This window comes from Carex rostrata, chromosome 11 (genome assembly GCF_964058835.1).
Source record: "Carex rostrata chromosome 11, lpCarRost1.2, whole genome shotgun sequence".
Lineage (NCBI taxonomy): Eukaryota > Viridiplantae > Streptophyta > Magnoliopsida > Poales > Cyperaceae > Carex > Carex rostrata.
The window spans coordinates 5,262,179-5,268,507 of record NC_135928.1 but is presented as its reverse complement, the minus strand read 5'-3'; positions in this window follow the sequence as shown (position 1 = coordinate 5,268,507).

The window sequence follows — 6,329 nt, the reverse complement described above, 5'->3', positions numbered from 1 at the left end:
GTGTACTGAAATGTCATCTTTATAACTACCTTTTATAGATAACGTTTGATAGCACTTACGAATACACATTTCTCATGTAGGAAAGACCACACCTCATACTGTAGAACTTAACACTAAAATGAAACTGTTAATGACACAAACACATTACCATTTAACGTCTCATTTAAGGTCAGTCAAATACCATGTTCTTAACATGTATCTATGTGATTAAATGACAATTCTTTGTCTATGGTCTGTGAAACTTAACCATCATTTAATTCACATACTAACCTTATAATGGCTAATTAGTGTTCCTGCTAATTACTACAGTTAGTGACTATTTATAATATTTATCATCTATATTATGAAGTTTCACAATTTCAATCATTAACTTAAAATGATTCATAAAGACAATAAAACTCATGAAACAAAATGATATATATTAATCATCCAATTCATGAACAAAATACAAATTATGATTGACTGCTAGATTACTACCTAACAATTATATCCATATACCTCCGACCCTGCCTACCATCACGAAAAACATCTAAGATCGTATTCACCCCCTCTAGGTGCTGTTAGGGACAACAACCTTAGATCTGAATTGATACAAAAAAAATACATTTAAAAACTATAAATTTAAAGTCAACACATACCAAAAACACTACATGTATCTACTAATATAAACAACATTTATAATTACATTACACAAGTAAAGTATGAACTCATTCATTACACAACTATTTACTAACTAACAAAAATGAAAATACAACAAAAAAATTTAGATTTGAGATTTTATACATTTACATAAACAATAAAAAAAGAAAAAAAAGTATGATAAAGAAGTACAAAATAAAAAATTAGAAAAAAAAAAAATTAATCAAAACCTTCAACTCAAGTTTTAAAAACACAATTTTGGGTAAATGTATAAAGTCAAACTAACCTCCAACCCGAATCCGTCGAATCAGAATGAAATTTATTAAAGTATTTTATTTAAAACAAAGATCCACGTCAAATCTTTCAAATTTTAATATCTATAAATTATCTTCCATAAAAATTTGATTCATACGATCATCTACCCGAAAACCTTGTTCTTTGCCACTAAATATAAGCCTTTGATCTGAAATAGTATAATACTTGAAAATAATTTCAAGTTGATTAACTTGAAACGAGATCAACTGAATATCTGAGCTGATTTGAAATCCAAAAATAATATGAAACAATATATGCTGAATTAATTCAACCTGACTCAAATCCAAATGATGATCCAAAAACCGACAATCTTATACTAGTGAACTAAATCTGACTCGAAATTAATTAAGCCGATCAAGTCAATTAATACCTCTAATAGGAGTGTTTATTAGATCCGGTTTATTTAGTTTTCAACCGAACCAATAATTTGAATTAATACCTCTATTAGGGGTGTTTATTAGATCCGGTTTATTTGGTTTTCAACCGAATCAATAATTTGAATTAAATAGTTTGATTTTTCTGTTTGAATAGTTGTAGAATTATTTAATTACTTTAGGTTGTTTAAATTTGATTCGGTTGAATCTCTCTAATTTCAGTTTAATCAAACAAACAAATTTTAATTGAATTACAGTGATTTTTCGGTTTAATCTTCTTATTTCGGTATGACTGATATATATCATAATATTTATTTCAATGATTATTAAATATATTTGTTTATGTGTTGACTTATAGTAGGGTTAACTTAAAATGCATCATTGACTTTATGCACTAATTATATCTCACATCTCAATCTCCATTTTTAAGTTCAAATAGTCGATCCGAATCGCTCGATATGATATCCATATTTGCTTAAAGACCAAATTTTATATGTTTAGCTAGAATAGCGAAATTTGAGAATAGCAAATGAGAATAGAGAAAAAAATAGTGATTTTTAGATTAGTTTGAAAATGGTGCTATTCGGATTAGTAAAAATATTGTTTGGATTATATATTTGGAAATAGTTAATAGTTGTTCGATAAATAATAGTGTTAACAATATGCTAATTAAGATAAAATATAGGCAAGTGGAGTCTTAAACGAATTGTCACAACGTGGAGATAACATAAAGTAGTGTCAATTTTGTTATTTCAGGACTGTGTCTGCGAAAATCCGAGAAATAATCATTTTTCCCCCTCTCTTCACACTTCCGAATAGTAGTTATTCAAACATTTACAAGGAATAGAGAATAGCAGCTATTCTAGCTATTCCGAATAGCAAAAATGTTATTTGGATGCACATTACTATTCGGAATAGTCTCTGTTCTAGAATAGCTTCTATGAGTATCGCTAAATTGCTACCGGTAGCACTTCGAACTAAGTACTTACGGGGTCAAATTTTAGTATTTGATATTCAAACAACAAATTCAAACAGTTAGATGTTCAATATATATTAAAATGTGCTTGGAGATCAAATTTTACATTTTTTGAAATCTTTTTACAATTTATTAAGCTGATTTGAAAACTGCTATTTTTCAATGCTGCAGAAATTTAATAAAAACAATGGTTTTCAAACCAGTTTAATAAATAGTAAAAAAAATTCCAAAAAATGTAAAATTTGGTTTCCAAGCACATTTTAATATAGATTGAACATCTAATGGTTTGAATTTGTTGTTTGAACATCAAATACTAAAATTTAATCCCATAAGCACTTAAATCAAAGTGCTACCGGTAACAATTTAGTCGTACTATGGCTTCACAAATCCAAACATACCCTAATAAGGAGTTAGGCTAATATGACATTGGTGTTATTTGAAACTAAATAACACCAAATCTTAAACCCTTAGATCTGCTTTAAGATTCGTAATATCCGCTTTTACTGTTCAAGAACTTTATTTTGTGCGAATCTTAAAGCAGATCTAAGGATTTAAGATTTGGTGTTATTTAGTTTCAAATAACACCAATGTCATATTAGCCTAACTCCCTAATAAGTATATAACAGCAACTTTAATGACTGGACATCAGGAATCGCTCATGTATCAGTACGTAATTTCCCTGCAAGATGCCCCAAAGGCGAGAAAGGCAGTCAAAACCCATTTTTTTTCTCTTACCTTTTGACATCTAGTGGAAAGTAAAAACCAACTTTGGTTCTGTATAAATCCGTCGCCACTTGTTGTGCTTGCAAGTGGGCCCCGCCTGACATAGGCACATGGCGTCCGTGAGACTGTAATCCCATATTTCTATGCCATTGCATAATTATTGAGTCTCAAACTGTACGGCTCTCCTTAAACTAAATTAGTACGGAACGGGATATTTGAGAATTATGAGACCCCAGCAAATTTGAAATGAAATCTGCTGAAATCCTCAAGGATCTCAGGGTCCCTGAAATTCCAAATCCAACAATTTAAGTTTTTCCCTACACGAATCTCAAAGCAGACAAAATTTTATGCACAAATCACGAAATATATAAATGGTTGGATTCAGAATTTCAGGGTTCCTGAAATCCCCATGAATTCCAACAGATTTGAACTCAGCAAATTTTCGAGTGGGGTGCAAAATTGGGTTTTTTTTTTTCCACACACATATAGAGGAGGTTGGCTAATATTAAAATATTTGTTTCTAGGTTGTGGAAAAAAAGCTTCGGTTTTTATATTTTCAAAATTTAAACAGTTCATCCACACTGTTCAATATTCAATCTATATTAAAATGTGCATGGAGACCAAATTTTACATTTTTTTGGAATATTAATTGAGAACAAGTATCGAAATCAAAATATTTACAGGAGCGAAACATTATTGGCGAGAAGAAGAAATTAATCGAAGTACCTGTGCTAGACTGAGAAGAAGAAATAAAAAGAAAATTATAAAAGATAAATGTGGCTCTAAAACGCTTATTTTTACAAGGTATTATTGTCTAATTAAGGAGATAAAATGCTAAGAAGGATGCATACTTAACTTACGAACTTAAGCTAAGAAGACAATTTATTCCGGTTTAAAAAATATGTTAAGATTAAAACCATGCAAGTTTGAATTATCCAACCCACAGAAAAACTGGTTAGTTTTAAGATTAGACAAGGGAAGCATGATATCTGCCAAATAATAATATAATTGAACTTTGTAGTGTTTCAAGGGATTAAATTTTGTTTAAAAAATGCTGATTTGTCTTGTGTATAGGAGGCATAAGATTTTCAATGCTCACATATCTAAAGAATGGATTTTCTGTGGTTCCTGCTTCTATAGTTATCGTTACACTTGAAATAGTCTCCTGCAATTATTGGTATAGGGCAGTCTGTTATCTCTTCTAAAATGATACCTTTCTGTGATATATTGTGTTATTAAAAATTGTACATAAAAAATTAAATTATCAAGTACAATTATATGAAATAAATATTCTGCATATTTACAAAGTCAATTAGAATTTGAATTAATACTATTATTTTTTATTTATTTCTGTCGAACATTTTAATTGTCTCTGACTTCATTACTCCATATTAACAAAATCAATGAAATTAATGTACAAGAACTTAAAAGGTTATCAAATTTATATTGTCATATCTAACACAGATGAACTGGGCCTAGGCCTTTTAATCAAAAATATCTAACACAGATGACTAATACATTACGCATCAAATGGAATTTGGAATCTAATACTTTCCCTCTTCCACAATTGCAATGTATCGTCTATTTTATGTGCCATTTGCTTCCAATCCGATTTATAAAGCCTTTTCTCATATAAAAGCAAGACTAAATATTTAATAAATAAATAAATAATGACCAGTATTGCATGTTTAAGGCAAATTGACCACCTTTAATAAACAATATTGTATCACTTGTCCTAGATATATGCTTTCACTTGAAGTGACATACTAGAAATATAACAACCATGAATGCATTTCCCTTGTCAATTCAACTAGTTTGGCTATATTATTGTCGACATGATTTCAACTTTCAACAACCAAAGTTCACAGCTACATGCCTATATATAGAAAACATGCACGAAGCAATGACCATTTAAAGAAATCACATGATTAGTACGTGTAAAGAATTCTTATTAGTTTAGATGACAAATCAGGATATCACTTATAATCTTATATAGGATTAAAAAAAAGATTGTCGAATGACTCGAATCAGACTGTACCTATAATTTATAAACATAGGCAATGGGTAATGCCACTGAGCCTGACGACTGACGAGTGATTTGTTGCACTCGCGTCGATGCATCAGACACCATGTAAGCATGTATATTAAGAGGCTGCGCTTTGGCATTGGCTAATCCACCGACAGCCCACACATTTCCAAAGGTTTGTGTTTTCTTTTGTACGGATTTAATTAAAATTTTCTTGTTTGGGAATGCGAGATGTTGTTGCCTAGTGCTTTTTTATTGGGTGGCAACTGGCAAAAGACGGGGTCAAAAGGTAAAAACCATCTGGGTACAAGAATTATCATTTCAAATTGCTTCCTTGCTTTCTAAATTTTTCTCACCGTGTTCAATTCTTTTCACTAATCTTTCTTTTACAATTTGAACATGTTTGTATCATTTCGGCTCAAATTGTATATATTGTATATTATAATGGTTCTTTCTCCAATATTTAATCCCAGTTAAGATGAAAGAATTATATTATATTTCCACTAGACCGGTATACTGTGTCTTGCCTATACCTAGCTACAACTAGAAAGTAAAAATACAACAGCGAGGACAGGACAAAGAAAAACTGTGGCAAACTCTTATTTCCTATCCTCCTTCCCATTGCACTGTTCTGAAAACGACTCAGCATTCATCTCTCGCTCAATTTATTACTCTTTCTCTCTCTACATAGCTAGGAATAGGGTTTCACACAGAGGATGCAAACAATTTGCACTTCATTGTTGTTTTTTTAGTAAAGTTGGAAATCAAATTATCTAACTATTTAATATTCATAATATATTATTCATTTTGGCTCTATTCGGCAGTAATCTTGTTACTGTTCATGTGGGAAAAAAAATCACTTAGACTGAATTTTTTTTCCCCACATAAACAGTAAAATCCAATTCAAAATTTTCAATTCCTATTTCCTATTGGGCTGGCGAACAGGCCCTTCGGATTTCAAACTTGCAATCTACTATACGGAGAGCATTGTTTTTGCCACTAAACCAAAAGACTGGTTCTCACTTTATTGATACTTTATGCAATAATATTTTCTCTCTAAATATGTTGTTTTATATATTGTCTTTATACACAAAAGAGTTTGGCTAATATAACATTAGTGTCATTTTAGCCTATATAACACCAACTCTAAAACCTATCAAATCGACTTCGAACGACTAATCCAAACCGTTCAAACCGATTTACATTATGAATGATGCATTTACATACAAATTTTTTATATTTTCGAGTTATTTTAGTATCAAATCAAACGATAAAA